The sequence below is a fragment of the Pezoporus wallicus genome, unplaced genomic scaffold (assembly GCF_028554395.1).
Source record: "Pezoporus wallicus isolate ANWC-B61680 ecotype Strahan unplaced genomic scaffold, APGP_CSIRO_Pwel_v1 contig_1851, whole genome shotgun sequence".
Taxonomy (NCBI): Eukaryota; Metazoa; Chordata; class Aves; order Psittaciformes; family Psittacidae; genus Pezoporus; species Pezoporus wallicus.
In genome coordinates, this window is record NW_026635653.1 from 1,209,714 (window position 1) to 1,235,966 (window position 26,253).

General features: G+C 40.7%; 1 protein-coding gene across 1 annotated transcript in view; it reads right to left on the minus strand.

Moving 5' to 3' along the window:
- The window catches only part of MYO16 (myosin XVI), a 388,271-nt gene extending 365,523 nt beyond the window's left edge, over positions 1–22,748 (minus strand). Inside the window, exon 1 of the mRNA XM_057397231.1 lies at positions 22,713–22,748. The gene's annotated coding sequence lies outside the window, so the exon portion shown is untranslated. The remainder of the gene's footprint in view (positions 1–22,712) is intronic.
- Positions 22,749–26,253: the final 3,505 nt, after the last annotated feature.

Genomic DNA, 26,253 nt, shown 5'->3' on the forward strand with positions numbered 1-26,253 from the left:
TAAGAAAGGAAGCTAGCCAATAGCATGGTGTTCTGAGATCCAATGATGATGGAAAACAGTTATTTTAAAATAATAGAATAAAATCAGATCAAGATTCCACAAGAAATAAGTCAGATACTTAAAAACAGAGCTCAAGCATAAACCTAGAGCAGTTATTAAGGGAAGAAGAATGGGCAAGCTTGTCATTTTTGGCAGCAGGGAGGGTTTCCCATTAGATAAAAATGGTAGTAGACAGATTAGAGGAGCATTAAGTCAGGAAATATGAGCTGTCCTACCTTGCTGTCTCGACACCACATAAAAATTGTTGAGTAACAATGCTGAAAGGTGCTGATCACCATTGTTTCCCAAAAAGGTTACCTAGCATTAAGGGTAGTTCATCACTCCTTCGGACTTTAAGCCCTATGAGAAAAAGCTTCATAATAAAGATGCTACACTTAGTGAAACAAGACTATATATTGCAAATCTTTTAAGGGTTTGTCCTGCCTATTGCTGCCTCCATTTCTGTCTTTATACACCTTTGTGCACAACTGGAATGACCAAAAAAAATATTACAGAGTTCACCCTTCTGTTTTTCAAAATTACAGAAGACCTATTTGAAACTCATCTCCTCAATTTTCCTTCTCGTCCAAAAACTTTAAGGTAAGAGCAGCACATCAGAAGTCCAAGAAGCAAATTTCTGAGTACTAAAACAAAGTATCTTGGAATAGAAAACAAGACAACAAATGTAACTGTTAAATTAGTGGCTCCTGCTTTAGTACTAATATGTGCAAATTCAGTTACGTGAACATATTCTGGAAACTGCAAAAAAGGATTAGATATACAAACAATAATAAAATTTTTGGTAATCAAAGAGTGCACAAATTAAAAAATGCAAATGGAACAGGATTCCATAGTCAAACATTACCTGCCATAAGAGGCTGGAAAAGCAAAAGAAATTCCCAAATTAATATAATTCTTCACATTCCGAGATGTAGTATTCACAGAACTAGCAGGAAATGAATTTACTCAAAGAACAGCATGCACCTGCACAATAACTCTTCCACTGAATACATGGTGATGCTTAACTAAGCAAAAGAAGAGACTCCTCTGCAGAACTGTTGCTGCTGAGTTGATGTGCTGATTTTGCAGTGGATTTCCAAAACTTGCAGGTTCAGATTCTCCAAGTTTATCCCACATGCAGAACCTGGCGCATGAAACCCGCCAAGGCAGAACTCATACTTCTAGCATGGGGTTAAAGGCAAGGCAAGGCAAATCTATCAGCTCAGCTTCCCTACCCAAGGGAGGCATGGGTGAGAGTAAGAGATAAGACAGAGACAGGATTGCTTATCCTGTGGGAGAGTTTTACCACTGGATGGAGACAGTAACAGATGCACAAGCAGTCTTGACACCAAGCTGATGGCAACTGCTAATAATGCTAACTCTAAGCCCACTGCTGGTGACACAACTTGACACAGGAACTTCCTACACAACAAATGCTAATACTGAGTCAGAGCGTCAGTTTGACAACTAATCCACAGTATTATCTACCAAATTCTTGTACTAACCCTGCTGCTAACTGCATATCCTTCTTGCTCCTGTTGACCTAATAAGTGCTAACAAGAAGTTAACAGCTTCAGATCTACATCCTTTACAGCCTTTTCACACCTGCTTGCTGGCAGGTCTATTATTCAAAAAGACAACCAAGTGTATTGTAATTTTTTTAATTAAATTACCAGCAAAAAGGTCCAGAAAATCACTAGCATAAGGAGGTGAAGCTTTCATCACAGGAAGACTTTAAAAACACCTCAATGTCTGGTTAAAGCTTCACCCACCTCAAATCCTTTCAACTGGATCTACATCTCAGGTAACCCCTAACCATGCTGACAGGGAGCAAGGCAAGCACCAAAGTTCAGCCCCCAAGTAGAGTGGTTTAACCCCAGCTGGCAACTAAGAACCACACAGCTGGCTTGCTCACTCCCCCCACAATGGGATGAGGGGAAGAGAATTGGAAGGGTAAAAGTAAGAAAACCCATCAGTTGAGATAAGAACAGCTTCATAATTGAAATAATAATAATAAATTGTAATGAAAAGGAAAATAACAGAAATAAAACTCAAGAAAGACAAGTGATGCAAACGAAAATAACTGCTCACTACTAAATGACCAATGCCCAGCCAGTCCCTCAGCAACTAATGTCCCACCCAACTGTCCCACAGTGTTATTGCTGAGCATGACATCACATAGTATGAATATCCTTCTGGTCAGCTGGGGTCAACTGTCAACTATATCACCTCCAAAACTCTTGTGCACCCCCATCCCGCGTGCTGGTGGGGTGAGAGGCAGAAAAGGTCTTGATTCTGTGCAAGCACTGCTCAGCAGTAACTAAAACATCCCTGTGTTACCAACAGCATTTCCAGCACAAACCCAAAACATGGCCCCATACTAGCTACTGTGAAGAAAATGAACTTTACCCCAGCCAAAACCAACACACTGAGCTCCCCTCGGCAGTCTCTCAGTGGCCCCATGAGTTTCCCTTGGCCCATGTTTCCCAAAGCACCACATGCAGTCACATCCATCCAGATTTACAGTTTGCCTCAGCGAGCTTCTGTTCCTAGAAGTCCTGCTTTGAAGTTCACAGCTTCTGCACAATTAGACAAATATCAGCTGAGAAAAAAATAGGAAGAGATTTTATTTTCCTTGTAGCAGGGAGACAAACTACAGAAGTTCTCTAGGTTTTCCAAACCTATTTATTATTCCACATTGGAGAGACCAGAAAAGTTGGGATTCAGCTTTCTTGCATTTCTCCCTAGGCACTGGTAGTTAATCCTGGAAGGAAGCAACCAGTCAGCCAGTAAAACCTGACCTTTTACAAGGGAAATCTAACCTAAGAAATGGACTGATATTTAGAGCTAGGGTCAGTGACAGTCAGTCAGTAGGTATTTAACTTGCACAAAATTAAGCTATTAATCAAATCATTTTCCAGCATGAAGAGCAGCTCTGTTTTGACTGAAGGCTAATATGCATATGCTGCATTACTGTATGCGGTACCTTGCTGGGGGACAGCTTTTTGGATTGAATCTGCATCAGAGCACTTCACAGCCATAAGAACAGATGTTGCTGCAGCTGCACCCATTTCTATTTGTCTAACAGTTGGCCAGGAGGCATCATAAAATATTTGTAGATTATTTTGGGTGGCATTTCACTGCAAATTCCATATGCTTAGCTGAACTATTCAATGCTCAGAATGACGATAAGGAGAATATTACATCTGAATACACCATGTAGTAAGGATTTTCCCCTTTAGCTGCTATAGCCCATTATCTTCTAAAATAAATAATACACAGCCTTCTTCCTCTATCAGCCGAGTTCCACAGTATGAGATACCCCTGTGCATCATAAAGATGTACACTCAAAGTTCTATTCCAGGATTCAGTATCATCTCCATTCAGAGGTATTTCCACAAGAGGATAGATAGTGAAGGGTGTGACTTCTTTAATACAGTGTATAATGGAAAAGAGAAAGAAGCAAGGCAGCTACGGTTCCTTTCCCCAAGCAAGCTCTGTGGTTTTGCCTACAGCTAGAGGCATAACCACGTGATGATGGGGCACTTAAAATAAAAAACAAAATAGGGGAACCAAATAACAAGTGTCTGATCTCCAGAATAACTTAATACACGCTAGAAGGAAACAGCCGCTATTACGGGAAAAGCACGTTAAAGAATTTGTACTTATATGCCATTACAAATTAACAAAGAGACTGAAGAAAGATATGTAACTTCAGGCCATGCAGTAACTCTTCTCTGCTGCACCATCATACATTTGTTCTTGCATATATGGTCCAGCAAAACAGGATAGCAATGTTGTATATAAGGTTAGCTTTGCAGGGAAAGATGGACAGTTCAGACTGTGATGCAGGAGGACAGAAGAAGAACTTGCCAGCTAAGTGAACAGGTTTGAGGTCTCTTCTTGCAGAAGAAATTGTCTACTACATTAAGCTACTACCATGGGTAAAAGGATGATCTTTTAGAAGCTATTACAATATTTAGGATCCTAAAGCAGCTCATTGGATAACTAGTGATAAAGTAGCTGGGATAATCTCAGCTATCCAACAATGAACTCTGGCCAAATGTCAGAGCTTTTAGTCTGCTTTGACTAAAGCTGGCCAGGCACCAGCCTTGTACAACAGCTCCAGCACAAACAGGGCTTCATACAGCTCTACAGACATTTCTCCCTATCTTTTTCTTTGAGTCACTTAACAGGAAATTTTGCAACTTATGCAATTTTATTTTTTTTCCCCCCTGGGCTTTAAACATTAAATTTATCTATTGGGATCTATTTTATAGCACTTCATACATCCTTCTTTTGTCCACTGCATTCACAGCTCATAAAGTCTATTAACATCTACTTCAAATACAGAAGAAATGGATGTTTTCCTTCTCATTTCCCTTCCTGCTTTTATAGCTCAAAGACAGCACCTTTTGCACTAAATCATGACCAGACCCATTAACATTAGGGAACCCTTCCTATTAAACAGGCAATTTATTGATATGCGAACACTTCACTCCCAAAAGCTTTTTTTTCAGCACTTCATTAACATTTTTCAATGCTGAACCATTATATCCTCCCAATGCGTGTCTTTATTGCCCCATTTCCTCGGTATACCACTAATAACACAACAAAAGGACAGGAGGCAATTGTGGATAAATCAGACTACCCATCAGGTTTCCCTTCTGCACTCCTGCCATCTGTGCTGGCTGTCATGGCACTATATATGTTTCAAGACAATGTTGCACGGGTCACACACCACACTCCAGCCACTGGTCTCTGCTGTTGTACTTGTCACAGTCCAGTACACTTCTACTGTCTCCCTTCACATGCTTGTCTGTGGAGAGAGCTTCCAGTCACCTAAACCAGAGCCACACAGCTGAGCTCCTAGCGCTACAGGTGCCCTTCTCCTCAGGAAAACTGGCAATCAATTCCCTGGTTCATACCGTGGAATTTATGAATTACAGATTTCAAGACTTGAGAGACAACATGTCGCATTTTGAATGGCCCATTACTTCCAAGAAATTTCCCAGACACAAGATTATCAGGTTAAACAGTCTTTCTGGCAGAGAATAATATTTTCAAAGAAATAAATAAGCAGGATGCTTAAATCATAAACAAGATTTAGGAATATGTGAACATTTCTTTCTACAAATTTAACATTGGCAAAAGGCAGAATGAAATATTGATCTATGTTTCCGAATTAGCTTTATGAGGTTTGCAACCACCTTTTTCATAGCTGCGAACACAGCAAAAAAATTGATCATCACTCACTTTGGAAGCTGAACTGCATGGATCCTTAATGGTTGACTTGTTAATTAAATACGGTAACAGAATCCTAGATTAGTTCTGTCTTTATAAGAACACCATTAATAAACCTGGTTTTCAATTTAGGAAACATCATCCCTGCATACAGTAGCCATTGTAATATTCCTGCTAAGTACAATACTCCATTCATTACCTTGACAGGTCGCATCACTTAGGCTGTCCACAGGAATATATTTCATCAGCTTGCAAATGCTATCTCTCTTTCCATGCCGAGGCCCCACATGCATGACGTCCCCTTTAAACCTCACATCATTTTCATAAACCACTGGGTGCAAAAGCCAAACCCACAAACAAGAGAACTGTACTAGGTTTTCCAATTGATTATTTGGCACCACACAGAATGACACTTTAGCTGAAGAATTCTCTTCCTCATGGGTTTTTTTTTTTTTTTCAGTCTCTTACAGCATACGCAGGATGGAAAAATACTTTCCTACAATGTTCAACAAGGAAACCAAGCAAGCTCAGTACAGCTCTGTTCTTAATCCTTTTATATTGCATATTACATGCATATTATGAACATAAGCAAGCAAAACATAGTGCAACAGCTGTGGGTGCTAATTTTTGATTTACCATGTGATGCATCAGTAACATTGATACAACCCAGCCCTATGTTCCTTAAGTATGGTATCAAAGGTCAACACCGTACTTTCAAAAGACAGGCAGCAAGTGCCCCTACGAAAAATATGCAAGGAGCCCTCAGAAAACTAGTAGCTAAAAAAAGGATTCTTTCTTGAAAGTTTCTGTGAAACATCTCATGCAATCAAAATGACTAACACTCATATGCTATATATACATGTACATATTTTACTTTTTATATACACAGACACATAGAAACATCTTTCAGATTTTGAAAATATTAATTCAGGGACTGAAAGACTGAACATATGACAATTAAACGACTAGCACTTTGAAATGCTGAGATAGCAATAGTGCTAAAATACATGCTAAGATTACACCCTGCCTTCATTAGGCAGATAAAGTCATTGCTCTGGAAGCGTAAGATTGTCTTTTTGGATAGTACTTCATCAGGCTTCAAGTATGTATTGCTAATAACTGTGAATAATCAAAGATTGAAGCACACATGCATACAGAATACTGGTAAATAGCTCTTAAGATGTCTGTTCCAGAGACAGAAAATCTCTTCCATACTTCTACAAAGTGAATTTATTCATTATTACAAATCTTTAATGAAATATTCACTATTTTCTATTTTAGGTATACACAAAAGGAAATATTAGGAAATAGTGACTTATGAAACAAAGCAGAGCTCAAATGAAGAAAAGACATGGTTCTTCCTTCTGTACACCGTTTTTAAGGAGGTGCAACTGATCCACTTTGAACAGAGTTTTCCTAATTCATGTTTCTCACATTAAAGACAAGACACTTATTTTACAGCAAACACTTGGTATTTTACGATATTTAGTTTGCTTCCATTTCTGAGGACAAAATTCCTTGCTCACAAAAGAAGTATGACTAAAATTTTGTCTATGAGAACCACTGGTATGACAGCTTTGCTGTGATTAGGTATCTATTCATACAACTTCTGCTTCTTCAGTACTCCTATTTTGCTACCCCTCCCAAGTTAAAGTGTCTATCCTCTTTTACCCCTAAAGTACATCACAAGAGAGGTGTATAAACATTAATCAATAAATTCTCTGGTCAATGCTCTAACTGGGAATTCTGTAAAAGTATGGTGAGCTACATACGAGGCAGAAGGAAGGAGCCCATCTCAATTCTGCACACCCAAGATACAGCTTCTTTTACCTATAAATGGATCTTTACACTTCCAGTAGATCTTTATACTTTTAAACTAAAGATGTTTTTTATGTACATTTATCTCAAGTTCAGTGCACTCCTACAAGACTTCTAATTATAGAATATTAATATTTGTTATTAATAATATTACTATTTATTACATAACGAGTATTACAAGTAAAAGCACTTTTGAGATAATGTTTTTGCTTCTCTAAACTGGTACAACGTTGATTTATACTGGAGTGAAACAAAACTGCACTAGGAGCAATGCCATTCATTCTAGATTCACAGAGGTGATACTAACAGTATTTACTTTGCATCCAAACTGAGAATGAATGGCTTAATCCCATCACTGGCATGAAAAGAAAATCATGAAAGGAAACCTGTAAAGGTTAATGTATTGGCTACAAAATCTGGTCAAAATGGAGAGCGCTGTCACTAGGAGCCAAAGCCATAACATGAAAGCCAGTTGTGCCTGTGTTTACATAAACGTTTGTCAACTCTGCTAGTTTTAGTAGGAACGGCACAGTACAGGGGGATGTTCTGCATACAGGAAAGATGGGAAGAGGGAGTAATTTGGCAATTAAAATGTTAGTATCTGCATCCTATATAATTTATACATGAAAAAAGGACAGACTTCCCTCAACTGAAAAGGTTTTGCTACAGAATTTAATTCTGCAGTTCATCCTATTTTTAATGGATTTTACTTGTTACTTTCTGCCGTATACTACATTATGAAACCATTCATACAGTCCTTTCGCAGAAAATGAACAGCATTTATTGTGTTACAGTGCTTGCAATTAAAACAAAGCAGTATTTCTACACAGCTACAAAATAAGGTATTAAATGATAAACCACAGTCTTCTGTGTGCTTAGAGAAGAACCAAGATTCTGCAAATACCTTCCTTAATGAGGGGGAAGTCTTTGCTTCTTTTAAATTACTTTAAATAAATACAATTTTCTTTGTTAAGGAGATATTGAATAAATTATACTAGTTAATGTGCTTTTTTGATGGACTCAATTAACATCAGATATTCACAGACAACATAATAGACTAAGTCAAGATCAGTATGATGTCCCTCAAAGGATGAATAATTAAGTCTTAGCTGCAATACGCAAAAAACACAGGGCTGCAGAAAACTTCTCTCTGACCACATAGCTGAGGTTCCCATTTATTCTGAAACTACTACAAATAATACCTCAAAACTGAGACTACATCAAGTAAAATGTACCCTTTTTCCAGAACAATGTTTTAATGCTGCACATCAATTTCTCACACGATTTATATATGTAGCAACAAGTTCCTTCAAGGGAAAAAGATGCATTAAACACATGTCCACAAATACACAGGAGTATTTTGGTTGTACTGTCTTCAGTACCAGAGACTTCAGCTCCTATTTTTAGAGAGGTTGCAATCTGGAGGCAAAATACAGGATTACCTCAATTGTAAAACCAGCCACCAATACATTTATGCTGCAAATTCACACATTTTTTCTTCTCAACACTAAACCAGTTATTTTTGTCACGATTATATATATAGTACACTTAGCTTTATTGTACTCTACGTTCTTAAAATAATTTTATTCCTTTTTGAATTAAGCATGTCACTTATAACCACAAATTAGTACAATTAATTCTTTAAAAGCTAAGTCCAAGAATTGAATGACTGCATATTAGCATGGGCTAAGTACTCTTAGTATTAAGCCTGTGAAAATCAGAAAAAAAAACCAACCTGCATTCACTTCAACTTATTATTTCCTTAAATATTGTGGATCGACAAACTATAAAATTTAATAGATTCCTAATATGATAGTTCAGTCGTAGATTAGGGGATTTTGTATTTATGATGTATTTATGATTTAATTATTGTATAGACTACAGCTCAATGTTGATCTCAGCCACCTGGCAGCCACCCACCCAGCCACTCTCTCATCCTCCCTCCTCAACAGGTCAAGGGTCACGACAGGAAGATTGTTTACCAGTTATCAACATGGGCAAAACAGATTTGACTCAGGGAAGATTAATTTAATTCCTTGTAAATTAGAGTAGAATGGTGAGAAACGGACAATAACACCTCCCCACATCCCTTCTTCCCAGGCTCCATTTTATTCCTTCATTAAGACTTTTCTGCTTCCTTCACCCACTTCTGCAAGGAGATGGGGAATGCAGGGTTGTGGTCATCAATAGCAGTTCCATTATGAATGCTCCATCCCTGGCAGTGTTCAAGACCAGGTTGGACGAAGCCTTGGGTGATATCGTTTAGTGTGAGGTGTCCCTGCCCATGGCAGGGGGGTTGGAACTTGATCTTAAGATCCTTTCCAACCCTAACTATTCTATGATTCTATGTCACCCCTTCCTCTTCATGATTTTCCCTGCTCCAGCTTGGGTCCTTCTCACAAGCTGAAGTCCTTCAAGATAAACCTGCTCCTGCAGGGGTGCTCCACTGGTCACAGTTCCTTCAGGCTTTATAAACCTGCTCCAATGTGGGGTCCTAAACAGCTGCAGTGTGGGTATCTCCTCTGGCATGGATCTCCATGGGCTGCAGGAAAATACCTGCTCCACCACTGTCCCTCCCACTGGAGTCTCTGCTCCAATGCTGTGCACCTCCTCCCCCTTCTTCTCTGACCTGGGCCTCACACTTTTTTTCCTCCTCACTCTGCTGTGCAGCATATTGGCCTTTCTCAAGTACGCAGAGGTTCTTAACTTTAGGTTCATAGAGATACCACCAATTTGGCCGAGACGCTCAGCTGTGGGTGCAGCTAGTCCATGGGAGCCAGCTGTCTTCAGCACAGGGCAGCTCCTGGTCTCTTTCCATAGAGGCCAACCCTGCAGTCCCACCACTAACAACACGTAGATACGTACAACCAATACAACTATTTACTGACAAATAGATTGTTTCTGTATCATACCAGAGTACCCAATTCCTCAGCCTCCCAAAGCAGGAACATAACGTCAAACAACTACCATTTACTAGGAAAAACAACAATTCCCTGTGTAACTGAGGACAGCTTTTCCCTGGTGCAACACACTGCCAAACACTTAAAGCAGGACAAAAAGCTTCACAAGCTTTGATGTTTGGCAGGATGCATTCTAAGAAAACTTAACTCTATACCATGCTTAAACCAGGTGGAATTCTTACAGACAATCCATAGACTAGAATAAAGTCCTTGAAGAAATATTTTTATTTGTTTGAAGAGCAAAATGTATACAAAGTATAAAAACAGATCAACGTATTCATTAAGGAACTCTAAATTTTATACATAAATTCATTAGGGAAGCAATAAACATACTGTATAAATTAATTACTTTGTGGTTATCCTCATTAAATGCTACTTAATGAGTTAATAAGCTTGAAAAGCAAGGACAAATTGGGAAAGTGCATGCACAAGATTTTTCTGGGGTTTGTTTTTTTCCAAATCAGCATGTCTAACTGAATGCTGCAGCTCCAGATACAAGACAGTAATATTTATGCAAGGTGGTCACTCTGTCTTCTAGACAGCATTAGCCAGTACCTTTTCCTACTGGATATGAATGTGCCAGAAAAGCGCAGACTTTACAAAGTTTGACTGCAGATGGTACTCTTGCTAAGGTTTAAGAATCACCTGCTTCTTAAAATTAAGAAAACTTACTTGTATTACAGGATAACTTCCAGCTTCTTGGGAAATATTAATCTGAAACATACACACACACATCTATATGCATACACACAACACAGATGCACACACTAAAAATATACTGCTACATTTAAGAATTGTACTCGGACTTTTGCGACCTTTCAGTGTTTGAGGATGATAAACACAAGGCTGTGAGTAACCTGGCCTAGTGGAAGGAGTCCTTTGCCCCTGACAGGGGGTTTGCAAGTAGATGAGCTTTAAGGTCCCTTCCAACCCAAATCTATATTGTCACAGTTACAAATGGGGAAAAGTCTTAAGCAGCACTGGGGGAAGCCATATCCAGCACCAATGAATGTGTTAACTTATGTGATGGGGGTATAATGGACTCCAGCACTGACTGAGCTCTGTGATTAGCATGTTAGGGGAGACTGAAATGGTGGCTCCATTTGTCATGTCGCAAGTATAGACTGCTTATGCTTTCATTTTCTGGAGCACAAAGGCTCAAAGTGCTGCTGGTCAATGTTGTGATTTAAACAAAACAAAAAAAGCCACATACACGCATTTTTCACTTGCTCTCTTCCCATGCCATAAGGTAGAATTGAGAGAAGATGGCCAACCTCATCCCAGAGTACATTAGTCATATTTATAGTATTGATACTTTCATTTTAAGTTAAAATATAGCCTAAATACATCTTTGACTCTGATGCACCACTGGTGCATTAACTAAGCATGGTTCAGTGAACTTATCAATAAACAATCCTCTCACCTTCCCAGGATATACACAATTCACAGTGAAACTATCAGTGCTACCTTGATAAAACATTTAAAGCAGATTTTGACTGTTACATGCTCAAGCAATTCCATAGATAATCTCAGGATTTTTCACCCCTTAAACTGATTTTGTGAACACCTTAAAACACATTTGCAGCAATATAAGCTATTGCCCTTTGTAGGGAAAATAAACAAAGTACTCTTTGTTTAAAAGGACTGTCAGTCCTTTTAAGGGATTCTCATTTCTTGGATTACATTACTTTTTTCCCCAAGAATACCCAGTCCATGGAAATTAGTGTGCTTAATTCCCAATTTGTTGAGAAATATCCAGCAAGTTTCTACAGCTGTGACTACAACAAGGGAAAAAAAAGGGGGGGGGGGTGTGTGCAAAAGAAACAACAACAACAACAAAAAAAAAAAGCCAAAAAAAGGCAATTTCCAGCATCTTCCAGAACAACCAAACAGGTCAGACCTCAGTATCAGCTGTCAGCATGAGAACCCTTCTGAAAGAAAATCCAGAAGAAATTAGCTACCAAAGCAACATCAGAGAATGCTACAGTATCAGTCTTCCATCATGTAAGCTGTTCTGAACTGCTATGTCAGTAGCATTAAATTCACAAACGAAGAAAGAACAAAAGTGTGCTTCAGCATGTGCTGATAAAGAACAGATAACAGAAATTCTTTCCTTAGAAGTAAATAACCCTGTAGCCTGCTGCTTGAGCAAACCTTGAACTCTTTTAAAACCTAGTCAGTCTGTAAACAGAGCCATGTCCATCAATCACACTAAGTCTTTAGATATTTTCAATTGATTTTGGTCACTTAAGCCTAATTCACAAAGGATTCACAAACCAGAGCACAGTTAAATGCCATCCCCACGACTAGATAAAAATGTATATTAAACAAATCAAGACATACTCATGTTACAAACAGGTCCTCAAGAGGTTTGTGCTGACAATTAGGCAATAAGAAAGCTAATGAGAACAGCTACAGTCTGCTCAGCACTGCTTAGGAAACTAACAAATTGACTTGAGATGATTTGCCATCAAGTCCCTGCAGGAAGAAGCCACACCATTTAAGGGGGTGGGGAAAAGTCAAGAAAGAACACAATATACTAATCCAAGGAAATCCTTGATCCAACACCAGTTACTGGAATAATACTAAAAATCATACTAGAAATAACTTTTAACATGAATAAGTTTAGCCATTTATCTCAGTTACAATTATTTATTTTTGTTGTATTGACAGGCACTTTAGCCTTCATTCATGTCTTCATTTTCAGCAGTCATGACAGCACTTTAAAAGAACAATACTGAAAAGAAATTTAAATGTGGTTTGAAAGCAAAGAACCACAACTAGTCACTGCCTTCATTTTCACAAAAACAGCCACAGAAGTTGCAAAATGAAGGATGGGCAGTACGGACCGGGATTGGTTTTCTTTCTGTTTTCCTTTAATATACCTTATCTCACTCCCGAACCATTATGTCTGTGGAAGAGGAAAGGTCATCAGTAGCCAGTGGCTGCATCAGCTGGGAGCTGGAAACAGCACTTGCAGTTTTCAGCTGTCAGACATTGGCTGAAATTTAACAAGTGCCAATATGAAACAATCTGCAAACCCAGACATTTTTTAAACTAGCAAGAATAAATGAAGGGGTTTGAGAGCAATCTGAAATCTGTTATTATACTATACATAGAGTGTCACAAATTGTTCAGTCTCGCCAGTTCCCAGGTTAGCAGAACTCCCACCATGTTCTGTGCTTAAACACCAAAGCAAAAGGCTATTTTGTATTATACTTGATCCTGCTAAAATTCCCTGACCTCTTTTCTCTCTGGTTAATAAGCTTTTGTGAAAGTAGGGAGTGACAACAAAACGAGACCAAATAATAGTCATTGCTAACTTATTCTTACAGGTGTATCCATGAATTGCTGACATCTTACCAACAAGGAATAAAGCCAAAAATGCAGAAACAATAGAAGAAAGATGTAGAAAGCAGCAGAACTACACAAATATTTTCTAGCCCCACCAACATGGGGCTTTGGGTCCAACCTCATGTTCTATAGCCAAAATTGTATCTTTTGTGAACTAGATGTGCCTCTCCTAAACAGAAAGCTCTGTGAGAACTGATGTGTTTGAACTGAGAAGGAATTCACATGTGTGCAGCCAGCCCACAGGCAGGACCAAATAAAAGAGAAACAGCTTCATCCATAACTGATGCTGCAACAGCAGACACACAACGTTGCTGTCCTTCCTTTCCAACAAGATCAGCTAACACTTAAGCATGGATACAGGAAAACATCCAGGCCCATCCTTCACCATTCCAAATTGCCAGCCTGTTTAACACCACAAATAACCGTTCTGGAATGTGCACAGCAAGCCATAGCACCCCACAACCTCACACTGCCCTTTCAGACTTTCTCATCCACAGTGAAGAAGAGGACGCTGCACTGAATCAAGACTCAAGGGTAGGTGATAAAAGGGCACATAGTGCTTGTCTTGGCAGCATGCAGGTTTCTGTGATTGCTAGATCTGACAAAATGATGCAAAGAACTAGAGCACGCTGCTGTGGCCCGTCACCCTCATTGTGCTTAAACTAGGGAGGACAAATCTGCCATGCAAGTCACTATATTTCATGAAAGGGTCATGCACAACTTGACAGATCAGCAGACAACCTGACCAGAATCACTGCTTTGTCCCTTAAAAGTAGACCAACATTACCCTTCCCTTCTCCACTCCCAGGGCACTGTGTGTTCTGTGGCCCTTGCTCTTGGATAGCTGAGAAATTCTGTCCTACTCACTGGCACTGAACTGACCTTAAAAATCCTATATATTTATAGCATTTAAAACATTAAGATCTATTTAGTTTAATTACAGCTTACTATATACAGCAGAAAAACAGAAATGAAATGTGTTCTTCGCTAATGAAACACCTCCGGCTTAAGTTGTATTTGCTATCTCGTTTGTCCCTGTAGACAGTACCTAATTTGCCCTTGCTCTTCTCTCATCTGATAGAAAGTTTTTTGGGGAGCAGGGACTGTTATTTATTACACATCTGTACAGGACCTAGGCCACCAAACCCTGAAGGCTTTGAAGTGCTACTGCATTCCAACATCCTCATCAAATAATAAGGACATTTGACTGCTCTGTCAGATATTACTTGCATTAGCTACATTTAAAACAAATGAGGAGAAAAAGCTTGAAAGTGGTAGTTTCCACTTTTAGAAAACTATACAAACAACGTAGTAAAACCACCTTAATCTGCCTGTTTGCACTGTTGGTAACTAGATACTTACTGATCGGGTATTCAGGTCTTCTGGAACACAACTTCCATGGGGCAGAGAAACACAGGGGTGCTGCAGCCCATGGACAGCTTCAGCAGCAGCAGCCACAGTGGTGCTGCGCAGCTGGTGCAGGCTCTTCTTCTGCATGCCCAGCATTCCTCTTTCTTCAACAACTGCACAGTTACCCCAATCCAATGCCTTTTATTAAAGCTTTGTAAAGTAGATGTAACATTGTCCTCAAACATCCTCTGTTAGACTATAAGGGAGGGCAGAAAACAACCACAAATCCAGAAGTCCCATACCAAGGAATAAAACAGCACTTTTTTAGAGGGAACAAAAACCCCTCAGCATTCTGGAAGGCAGTAGCTGCAACAAAGAAGTACGAACACAAGCATAAATTCAGAAGGCCTGGGTAGTAGTTACACCAACAGACAAAATATAGAAATAAAAATTGCTCATATTGTGAAGCTATAAAGTCTCTGTGGGTGAAAGTTACCACAAACCAGCTTTGCTTCCTCAGCCTTTATTCACTGAGAGAGTATTCCCCACCCTGATGAACAGGTTTGATCTCTAAACACTTGACTATTAGAGTACCCTTCAGCTCCTGTGTGCTGCATGTGCCCACATGTCCTTTCACATGAAGAAAAAGAACATGTCTGTAAGCAAAGAAAAGATGATTTAATACCAAAATCTCACTTGATACTGAATGGGAATAAAACTACTGATGCTGTCACTATCCACTTACTCCTCTGCATAGTAAGGAACAGCCACCACTGGGGTTAGGATCTCTCCTCTGGCAGTGCTTGTATTAAAACCCAGCTAGATCTGATACTCAGGAGTATTTCCAAGCTCTTTCTATCACAGGCATGAGAGGGCAGTTAAGGTCAGAAGACCTCCTGGAAGAGCGCTAGAGAAACGTCCCAGGCAGAGGAAGCCAAACTTGGCAGGGTCTGTACCCATACTGTTAGTCCAGAGCAGACCTTGAAACAAATTAGACGGCCAACAATGCCTTTTTCCCCTCCCACCCGCCCCTCTTCAGAAGAAAATACTTCTCTATCTCTGGTAGGGATACTGAATTAATTAGCATATATGCAGTGCGAACAATCAGGAGACTTGAACCTGGGACTAAAGTGAGAGCCAACTTATTTGACACTAAAATACATTCAGTGAAAAGGGTCAAGGAAGTACTGGACCACTTGACATCAAAAACAGCATCTGTGGAAGGAAGTGGAAGCAGAGTAGCTTGCAGTGTTTTTGTATCCTTTTCTTTATATGGCTGTGTTGGCACACTGGGATGTAGACAAGCATTTCCTGCTGAGAAAGGAAGAAATGTGACAGGACTGAGGAATCATGAGCCCAGGACACAATATCACATGCTGAAGCAACTCCAACTGTTTTTGCATTAAAACACACATATCCATGCCCAGTGGCCCCCAAGCACACAGCAGCTCCGCCCATAGGCAAGCCATTTTCTTTTACAAAAAAGATTAGTTTAAAAGCCTACTGCAATTGTTGTGCAATAAAAACAAGTTACAAGCTTTTAGGCTCAACTGTGTCATCAGTTCAACAAGGGAATAAGGTATTCTGAGCCCGAGAGCTTGTTTGTTTCTTTTCCAGCTGCATCTATTAAACTAATGAACAGATCTCTCTCTCCAGACCTTTTTTATATTACATTACTCCAGACTGGCTACAAAGCTCCCTATCTTCACAACCATCAAAAGCCTAGTATTTAAAAAACAGCAAAATTATTAGGTTTTAGTTCTGCAAAGCATGAACTACCTTCCAGAGCTAAAGATCAGTCAGATTTATCAGTCCCTGGAAAAAGCAAGTCTGCTTATCAAAATTAAGCGAATACTTGAGAGACCTTCTCTGAGAAGCAAACTTCTATGACCACCTGCTTCATGCGCCAGGATATTCTCTACCAAGTTCTCTGTTCCACTGAAACATGCTATATAGATTACCTGGAAGCAAGCTACAAGAACAGTAAGGCCATGCTACATTTTGGAGTGGGCTTATGGCTGCTTCAAGTTGCACCTTACCATCTATGTTTATACAAAGCTGTCTTGACTGCTATAAAGTGCAAGAGCACACAGCCAGCACACCCTGGCTACACCCCAAGCCCTTCTCCTCACCCTTAGAAGGCCAGAGATAACTGTGGTATAAAGTGATTCAAGCACACTTTCTCCATTAGGTAATATCTGAGCAGAATGCAATCCTACAGATGGATGTTCTAAAGCCAGAGTCATTTTGGTTGTGAGAACTGACTATAATAGGTTTTTGCAAACACTTGGCACATTATCCATGCTTGCCATCATGTAAGAATAGAACAAATAGCAATATTTCCTTATAGGCATTGTCTATAGAACATTGTCACAGAAATAAAGTTCTCTGAGTACTGGGAGCTAGTGGTTCTGATTTCCTTAAGGGTGTATTTTCCATAAAAAGTCTTGCTCCAGTGCCAACTACAAAATTAGCAAGAAGCTTACGAGCAATTAGGTCAGGCTGTTAAATCACTAATGTTCCTTAAATAAACCTCCTAATTAGGACACACTGCATTTTTATCTATAAGCTAGATCAGACAGACTGCCCAAACTTTCCCTTCCAGCTGACATCCAGGACACTACCAGGGAAACATTAAGCACCCACAGTACTCTCTTCTGGAAAGAGACCTCATTTGATTTGTGCAGGTACAGGCAAGGACTCCTATGCCCATCTTCTTTGACATCAGAGAGGCATAGCAGAGAGTCGTGGCCATACACTCAGATACTTACCACAAGCAGGTCATTTCATCTCTCTCCTTTGATTACATAGGCAGCCTGGGCACTTGCTCAGATTAAGCTCCCATGATGGGATTTAGCTGCTGATGCCATAAAAATATAAAACTATCAACACTATCCTGTCTTCCCTCCTCCTTCATGGTATTTCTAAGCCCCTAAAATAAATGAATAGATGCTTTTGTTTATTACACCTAATAAAACAGCACCTGACATATTGTTTATTACACCTAATAAAACAGCACCTGACACAAAAGGCATTTCAATTGAGAATTGCTCCACAGTAAACTACTGCTAAAAACAGCAACAGTTACAATTCCTTCATAGCCCATTTACTTGACACATACTTCTTCAAAAAAAACCCACCACAACTATATTGATATTTCATGCATCCCATAATCTTTCCAAACATTTTGTATCTTATTCTAATGTCAAACCAGAGTCACCTGTGATCTCAGAAGAGCAGATGCAATGCTCTTTACGTAACAAAACGAAAACCACTTTTATTTTGGGGTTTTTAGGTGTGTTTTGTTTGGGGTGTTTTTTTCTGTTTGTTTTTCTGGCAGCACTGCACCAGTTTATTTCAAGTCCACTGAACGCTGCTTCATGTGACAAAAGAATTTCTATTTGTATGGAACACCTCACTCCCACTATGACATCAACCATCACAAAAACTGTCTTCTGAACCACAAACAGCATCTTCTCAGTCACCTCAATTTACTACTTGGTGTGGTTGTTACATGCTTGTGCCAGGGCTGCAACATACTTTAGATGCCTACAAGGAATACTTGCATGCATGCCTCTGAGACAGAGCTAGCTTCCAGTATCTCTCTATGGACTCAGATCACATTGCCCAGTTACCTTTAGACAATCTTTGAGCAGCAGCCCCTCATTGCCAGACATATTCCACAACAAACCCAGTTGTGCCATCTTAGCCATTTTCACCAAGGGAGGAAAAAAAAGATTTAAGGGATTTGCTGGGTAACCTCAAATACCTTTCAGCTGCTAAAGGAAAGGCTGCATTTTGAAAGACTTTGTATTTTCTCTTCAGAACCTACTATTTCTCCCACCAGCTCAGATGAGAGCAATTTATGCCTAAAAGCAACAGAAACACCAACTTGGTTACCGTAGTGCCCATACCTCCGAGTCAACACAGGTGTCACCCTTGCGCTGCTGAAAATGCATGTGCTGCTCTCCCATCTTTTTAAGGGCATTAGAAGTTTACCTTACCCTAGACATACATTTATTCCAAAGAGGGACAACGCATTTTTAGCATGTCTGGAAATAACCAGCTACTTCTCTATGTATGATTCAAAACTCAGTTATTTCAAACACCCTGAAGCCATTTACCTGAGGCCTCATTGTTGGTATCATTTAGTTTTCATGTAGTCCACCTTTTAATGTCCCCTTTTGTTTTATACCACAGCAACTACCCCTGAAAAACATATGTATTTGCTATATCCATTAGGAAAACAAAACAAAACAAGAAACACAGTCATTCTCTTCCTGGAGCACCACACAGTAATGATTTTTTATGTATCTATTATTTTTCCCCTACTGCAACTTACAATAACCTCAGTTCTCTTCCAGTGGATACACCCAACCCTCTGTATTCAAATATTCATTCATACTGGAGATACCCAGAGCTGTCCTGGGTGTTTTGACAGAAAGATCAAGTTTTGTCAAAACAAAAGCCTTTCTCTGAATGGTATTGTGAATTTAGGATGTAATTTAGGGGAAAACATGATGACCACAGATACCAGCTTACCCACTAGCCAAGACCTAGCACTGCCACAATTAAGATCTGGAAAGAAGGAACAAAACCAAAAATCCATTATCTAACCTTCTGCTTCTGTATGTGCAATAAAACAGGCCAGGAATATACACACTTTCAGGCATGAAACACAGCATGATGTATTAACAATTACTCCACAAAAAGGCTGTGTGACTAGCCAGATATATACACACACACATATTGATGTTTATTTGACTGCTGTGACATGTTTCATAAGAAGCTAAACAATTCAAATGAAGAGCTAGGCTTGGCACCACATGAAGCGCACACCTTAGGGAAAATTAATAAATATAAGTGCAAAGGTTAGAGTTAGCTGTCTGCTAGGAAGGTTCTTTCACCTTACTGAGCTGAAAAAGTATCTGCCGTCCTTTTCAGAAAGATGCAACAAGCTGCATTTCACATGAACTTGGCAGAGTCGTAAGCCAGCAGGTCTGGCCCACAAAATGGCAAGTATCTCCAGCAGCTGTTGTTGTTGACAGCATGTGACAACACGGTATTTCCAGACATCATCAACTGCATTCCCTGTTATTGCTAATTTTGTGCTGGATTACAGCATTTTCCCGTGTTCATTAGCTATAATTACCTTAACAGTTTATAGCACAAAGAAGATCATGTGGAAAAAAAAACGAGAACATGAAAGTGAGGTTTGCTAGGCTATGATTAGCAAGACAGTAACAAGCCAACATGCAGGCTTTACTTGAGATAGTACTGACTGTACAAAGTGTCTTCGGACCATACTGCTTGTTTGGGGGTTGTTTTGTTGTGGGCTGTTGTTTGGGATTTTTTGTTTGGTTGGGTTTTTAAGGCAGATGAGAAATTTGCTATTGTGACATTTTTTACAGAACTAGATAAAGTCACATTCATGAAAATCTGGATAAAAGCATTATTCAGATTGGAAGAATATTTTCTGCTGTATCTCAAAATAGAACAAGAAAACACTCTGTGTGTGAACACATATATTCAAACTGTGTATTTCAGCACATCTTTTTGTGAAAGAAACACATGAGAATCACTCTAAAACAACTCGTTAGCACAATCAGGTGAGATGAAGAGGCTCATGTTCAAACCCGTAATTCATCTCATGAAAGCATCCCATTTATTATGGCCACTTACCTCACGATTACATGGTCAGTTTCCATGTCTAAGGTGAAGAAATCATTCCCCTCCAAAAGCGGAAAAGCGTGGTTGAAACTGCTGTTCTGTTGTCGCTTCATGACAAAAATGTTTTAAGACAGCTTTAATCCAGATGTCTATTTTTCTTGGTACAACACCCTACATAAGCATGGTATTTTATAGATACCTTTGAGCAAGGATATGAAGTTAGCACTAAAATGTTGTTTTAGAGGAGTGAACGCCAAATGCTTTTCATCTTATTAAACTGGTTTGAAATAATGGTACTACTTAAAGTAACATCATGCTAGCACAAAATGCAAGAGCTATTTCTAAGCAGCACAATAAACCAGTGTTTCATGATGGTCAGTTTCGTCAACCAGCATTACAAATCCCAAGGAACTCAAGCTGCATTTAATCGCCACCGTACAATTAAAGAATACACTATACCATAGGTAGATTTATTCAAATAATTTTGTGCACTTCCAGTTAGAAGCATTTTGATCTCCCAGTTTGAAGATCTTCAACATTTATTCATTTTCCACATTAAATACGTGCTCTGCATACTGTACATCAAACATTGTTGCTAGCAATTGCAAAATTACTCCATTATTGGAAAAAAAAAGTTCATAATGAAAAAGTATTCTAACAAAGACAGAATATATAAAGCCAGTTTCAGTCTGGAAACTTTCAGTTCTGGCCTAACCTACATAATACTAGACAAATGGCTTGCCCTCTGTTCCTTCCTGTTACTGCTTGCTGTACCTGTGTCATCTTTTGAGGCAAAGGACTGGCTTTCTCTTTGTATAATGTGATTTACAGCTGCTCCAACACAAAATCACAGCAACTGTTCAGAGCTCTGCTCTACCAATCACCCTAATCCCGGTTTTTACCGGTACTTTTAATGGCACCCCTGCTGTTGTGCAACGACAGTCCAACCAAGGGAACTTGTCCCATTGCTTTGAACCTACTGTACACACATCTGTATACATACATACGTAATGAACTTCCTTGGCCTTTTGGGATTTTTTTACCCTTGGGTCACATCTCAGATGCTGGCAATGAAGTCTAAATTTAGTCTGTTCTCCACAAAAGGGAATGGTTTTACATCCACAACACTATTCCCAAAGTAAAGCACCACCTAAGAAACTACTAATACAGCACTGCCTGCTTGGTTTTGGTACAACACACTGATAACACTGGTGTAGACAGGGCTCTATAAGCAGAATATATGGAGAATACAGAGCTCAACAGGAGAAATGCTCTCTTACAAAGATGTGGGAAAAGGAGACAAGAAACCATGATCTGCCTGGGATTCTGCCCAAATACAACCCACGGCAGGATACTCTGGTCTGTGATCACACTCCACCCCTGCACTGCTCCAGGGCTGACCTTTGTGTTTTGCAGGTTGATGTTCTCACTTTTCCTGTTTCAAAGTTTCCCACAGAAAGTTCATAAACTCACTGTGCAAGAACTTAAATTGCATTGCTCCCCTCTTCCTTCATTATTCTGGCACGTTAGTCAGTACCTTCCCAGAGAGGAGAAAAAGTAATCTCTCCCCATAGCAAGCCTCTGAAGCCAGCAAGCTCCCAAAAGCCAACAACAGCAGTCCTTTCAAACCAAGGTTTTTTGGTATCCAGCCTTACGCAAGACCCACAGGCTCTCACCCGCCTGCTGTGAAACGCGGGCGCGAGGATCCCTCCAGCTAAGGAAGACACGGGCCGAGGACCCACCTGAGGAGGGCTGATGGAAACCAGCGTAGCACACGACATTGCCCTTCACCCTTTCTTTACCTATTCGGTGGGCGCTCTCCCACATAACACCGGGATTTAACCGACTGACACGGCCAATGAAATAAAACGTTCAGCTGAAAATTCCCATCCTGTCAACGCTGATTTCCACCGACGGGGTGGCGGCTTGCATCAGCCTCTCCGCCCGAACCGGAGGCTCGGGGAGCGCCACAGTGTACCCACAAAGGAGCTGGGTGTGAGGAAAAGTGCAAACCTCACATACCCCGTGTTAGTTTTCTCACTTCCGCGCACAGTAAGAGCGGACTGAACCAAGCACCTCGGTGACCCACTGGATCAACCTTTCCCCACCCGCAACACTGGCAGCTCCTGCCTCTCCCCGGGCAGGACATGGACAGAGAGAGAAAACAAAGAGGAGGGGGGGAAGTAAAAAAAAAAAAAAAGAAAAACAAAACAAAAAACCACCCTCCGCAGAATGTGCCGACAGCTCCGCAGAAACCCCTCCCAGGGCGGCTCTTACCGCGGAGGACGCGGCCCGTGGGCAGACGGTGGCGGGGGGAATCGCCTCTTGCCTCCTTTCCGCTGGTGCCAGGCACGACGAAGCGAGGCGACAGGAGGCTGCGGCGTGGCCCGGCGCCGCGGCACACTTGCAGTCTCTCTCTGTGGTCTATCTTCGCAGCACGGTGCGCCCAGCCCCGCCGTGCGGAGCCAAGCCGTGCTGCCTCCGCCTGCCTCCCTAGCACTCCTCCCTACTTGCCTCTCACAGACGCCTCCCCGCGATGCTGTGCGCTGCCCAGCTGCCGGCCGCGCCAGGGCAGTCGGGGGACGGCTTTCACTGCGCTGCCCCGCCCCACTACCTGGCTGGGCGCCCCGAGGGCGGAGGGGTCGTCCAAGCGAGGTTCGCCCTCCCTTTGCACCAACTCCCCGTCCGGGCACACCGCAGAGCACCTCTCGTACCCCTCCCTGTGCCGCCCTTTCCAGCCCCCACCAGCAGTGCCCGGTGTTCACGCAGCCCCGCGGGACACGCCGCGGCTCTTTTGGATTTCGACCTTCGTTGTCCGCCCCTCTCCCTCCCCTTCGGTGAACTGCCCTAAGAAAGAGGGGAGGCTGTGTGGATTGGAGTAGTCTGGATGTAGCTCAGCACAACAAAGACCCACTTGATTATCTGCTGGCACGTAATACCCAACAAAAGAGAGACGCTAGGAACGTCATAATTATCACCCGGTGAGATAGAGGCAAAACCTGCACTTCTTACAAGGTTTGTAGTTAGGAAACTACATGCAGCTTGCATGCATCTATTTCTCAGTACTATAAGCAGCTTGCTCACACTCTGCTGCTTCAGTGCTGTATTTGCTGGCACTGCAAGCAGAAATCTTGCAAAAGAACCTTAAAGGCAGCAAAGCCACAAATCCTGGTGACAGAAAAGTCTTTTGCCATCTTATCAAATAATAAGACTGGCTGGTAAGGCATGTGTGAACAGGTGAGAATCCTGCTTAACTTTTAGCTAACATACACATCTATTGATTCACACCAATGCATTTATTTTCTGAGACTGATGAAAGACTATAAACTCTGTATTAGCTTACCTCTCACTGAGTCTTGAACAGTTCCTGGTGATGATACCTTCACCAACTTAGTGTTGGTTACCTGTGCCTCATTTAAAGCTCAAAGTGCAAGTAGCCCACTTCTGAAATTCACTCAAGTTTTTCAGAGAAGCCCAAGCTGCCAATCATGAACCTGACCACAATGAGCTTCACCTGAAGTTTTAGGGTCTTAGTACCCAATGTCTGAACGTTCAGTGTCCCTGTAGGCAGATTAAATTCAGGTGGAGAGGTTGGGAGCAGTGCCTACTCTTTCCTGTGCCTGGAAGCTGAAGCCATACAAGCAGGAGTGAAGGAACTATGAGGACTGAAGAAAAGGAGAACCTAGTCTCTAGCTTTGTGATTGAGGTGCTTGGTTAGGAAATGTGCTCACAGAATAGCTATATTCTAGGGACATGTAATATAGGAAGCAAAATTTAGACCCTCATTCAGCCTCCTGCATGTTAAATGCCTAGAGGGTGTCTTCTGGCTCTTTGACTTTGAATTCTGGCTGCCCTCTGGCCTAACAGTGACGGAGTATCCAATTTCCTTTTTCCTCAAGCCTCAGCGCACGCCTTAGTGTCTTGCTGAAGCGCTTTCTTAGAAAGTGGTCTGAAACTCTCTGGGGCTGAGGCAGGCCTGTTATGGCTCTTTGCTTGTTGATCAAACACTAAATAATCAGTTGTTACATGAAAGATAGGTAACTTGAGCTCTGTAAGCAACTTTCATATGTAAGATCTGTCATTTCCTATTGATTTTCATTCAGTTCAGAAAGAGTGATGTCTCAGGTAGAAAGGACTTCCTAGAAGTCTTCTGTGATGCGTATTTTTTTCCTTTGACTTCTGTGTCATCTAGATTTTTATTGTAAAGTCACCTTCCTTAAGGGACTAGAGGCTAGGCATCGGAAATGGAAATGAAACAGTAGCTGTGTAAAGCACCTCAGTTACTAGATCCATATCTCTTTACAGTTCATTTTTCAAAACTGAAGTATCTTAATTCTATCTTACACATCAGACTATTACTTAAAAGCAACCATTTCAAGTCAAATGGAAATTGTTGCCTGTAGTACTGAGGTAAGCCTCACTCTTGCAAACACTGACATCCAAAAGTTTATTTACAAGGCTAATTGTGTTGCAAGTTGTGGAGATTCACCTGAGACAAAACGTACAGTAAAATCCCTGCAAGCTGCAAGACTTTCTCAAGAGTGAGAAAGCTGAATAAGTTACAAAACATTAAGAACTACATTACTGTGAAATGAACGATCAATTAATTTTTTTAGCTTTTGGAAGAAGAGAACCAGGAGCACTGCTATGATAAAAAAGCCCCTAAATCTTAACATGCCTAAGTGACTTACACAAAGCACAGAAAGGTTTAGATGCCACAGAAGGAGACTTCTTTCCCTAAGAGTGTACTTTTACAGTGCAGCTAAGCTGGTTTTGGAGGTATCTGTGGTCCTAAAGGTGGAAGTCCAGCTACTGATGCTTCTTCTGTTGGAGCAAAATAGAAAGAAACAAAACCTTTTTTTCATAGCTAGTTCAGTTGCTTGAACAGGCTTTCTGAGTCAGTGCTGGGTATATGAGAAAGAAGCAGAGAGCAGCTGTGGTGCCAGTGAGAGAAGATGGGGAGTGCCCCTGGGCTGCAGCAGGCAGCCACAGATTTGACTTAACTGTCTGGTGGAATTCACCTACATAGGAAAAACTCGGAAGAGAGTGGACCTTAAATCTGCTTTGCCTATGTATACTACCCTACTTTGCATGGTATAAATGAACTGTTAGAGAAAGAAACATTTTGTTATTTTGTGGTTAGGACATGCTGCCAGGCAAAGGGAAGACCTCACTTCTTGTTTGAAGAAGTCATACTAGCTGCTGGAGCAAGGCATTAAACTTCCTATTCCCCCAGTGTCCCAGATCATTCCTTCTGCACCTGATTCTCTAGCTCCAAACTTCAGTGCCAGGGAGAAATATGTACCAAGCTCTCAACGTTAGCACTGACAGCATGTGCAGTGTACATCTGCATTGCAGTGTAGTCTCAGCAGGAGTGCTGGGTCTGTGGTGGTTCCTGTACCCAAGCTAGCCCAGGTGTCTTTGCAGGACACAGCACTGTCCTGTGTCAGCATACCATCTTCCAGCAGGCAGCCCATATTAAAATGTCATTCTAAAATTTAATAAAATGCTGAATTATTCCACTAAAGTGGCAATATTTAATTAAAATATTAATATTGGTTTTGCTTCTGAAGTTGATTCTTCCTCTATTAAAAGACCTAAAAGGTTAGTTTACCATTATATCCAATGTATATGAAGATTTTTTTTTTTTTACTTTTCATTAGTTTGCTGATGTAAAAACATTTACAACTCAACTTTTGTAAAGCCACAAATTAGAAGGCAACAAAAAATTTCTCCACCACAGATATTTTGCATTAGTAATGTTCACTGTAGAAATAACTCTGTGTGACTTGGAACAAAAAGTATTAATTTTGGGTGA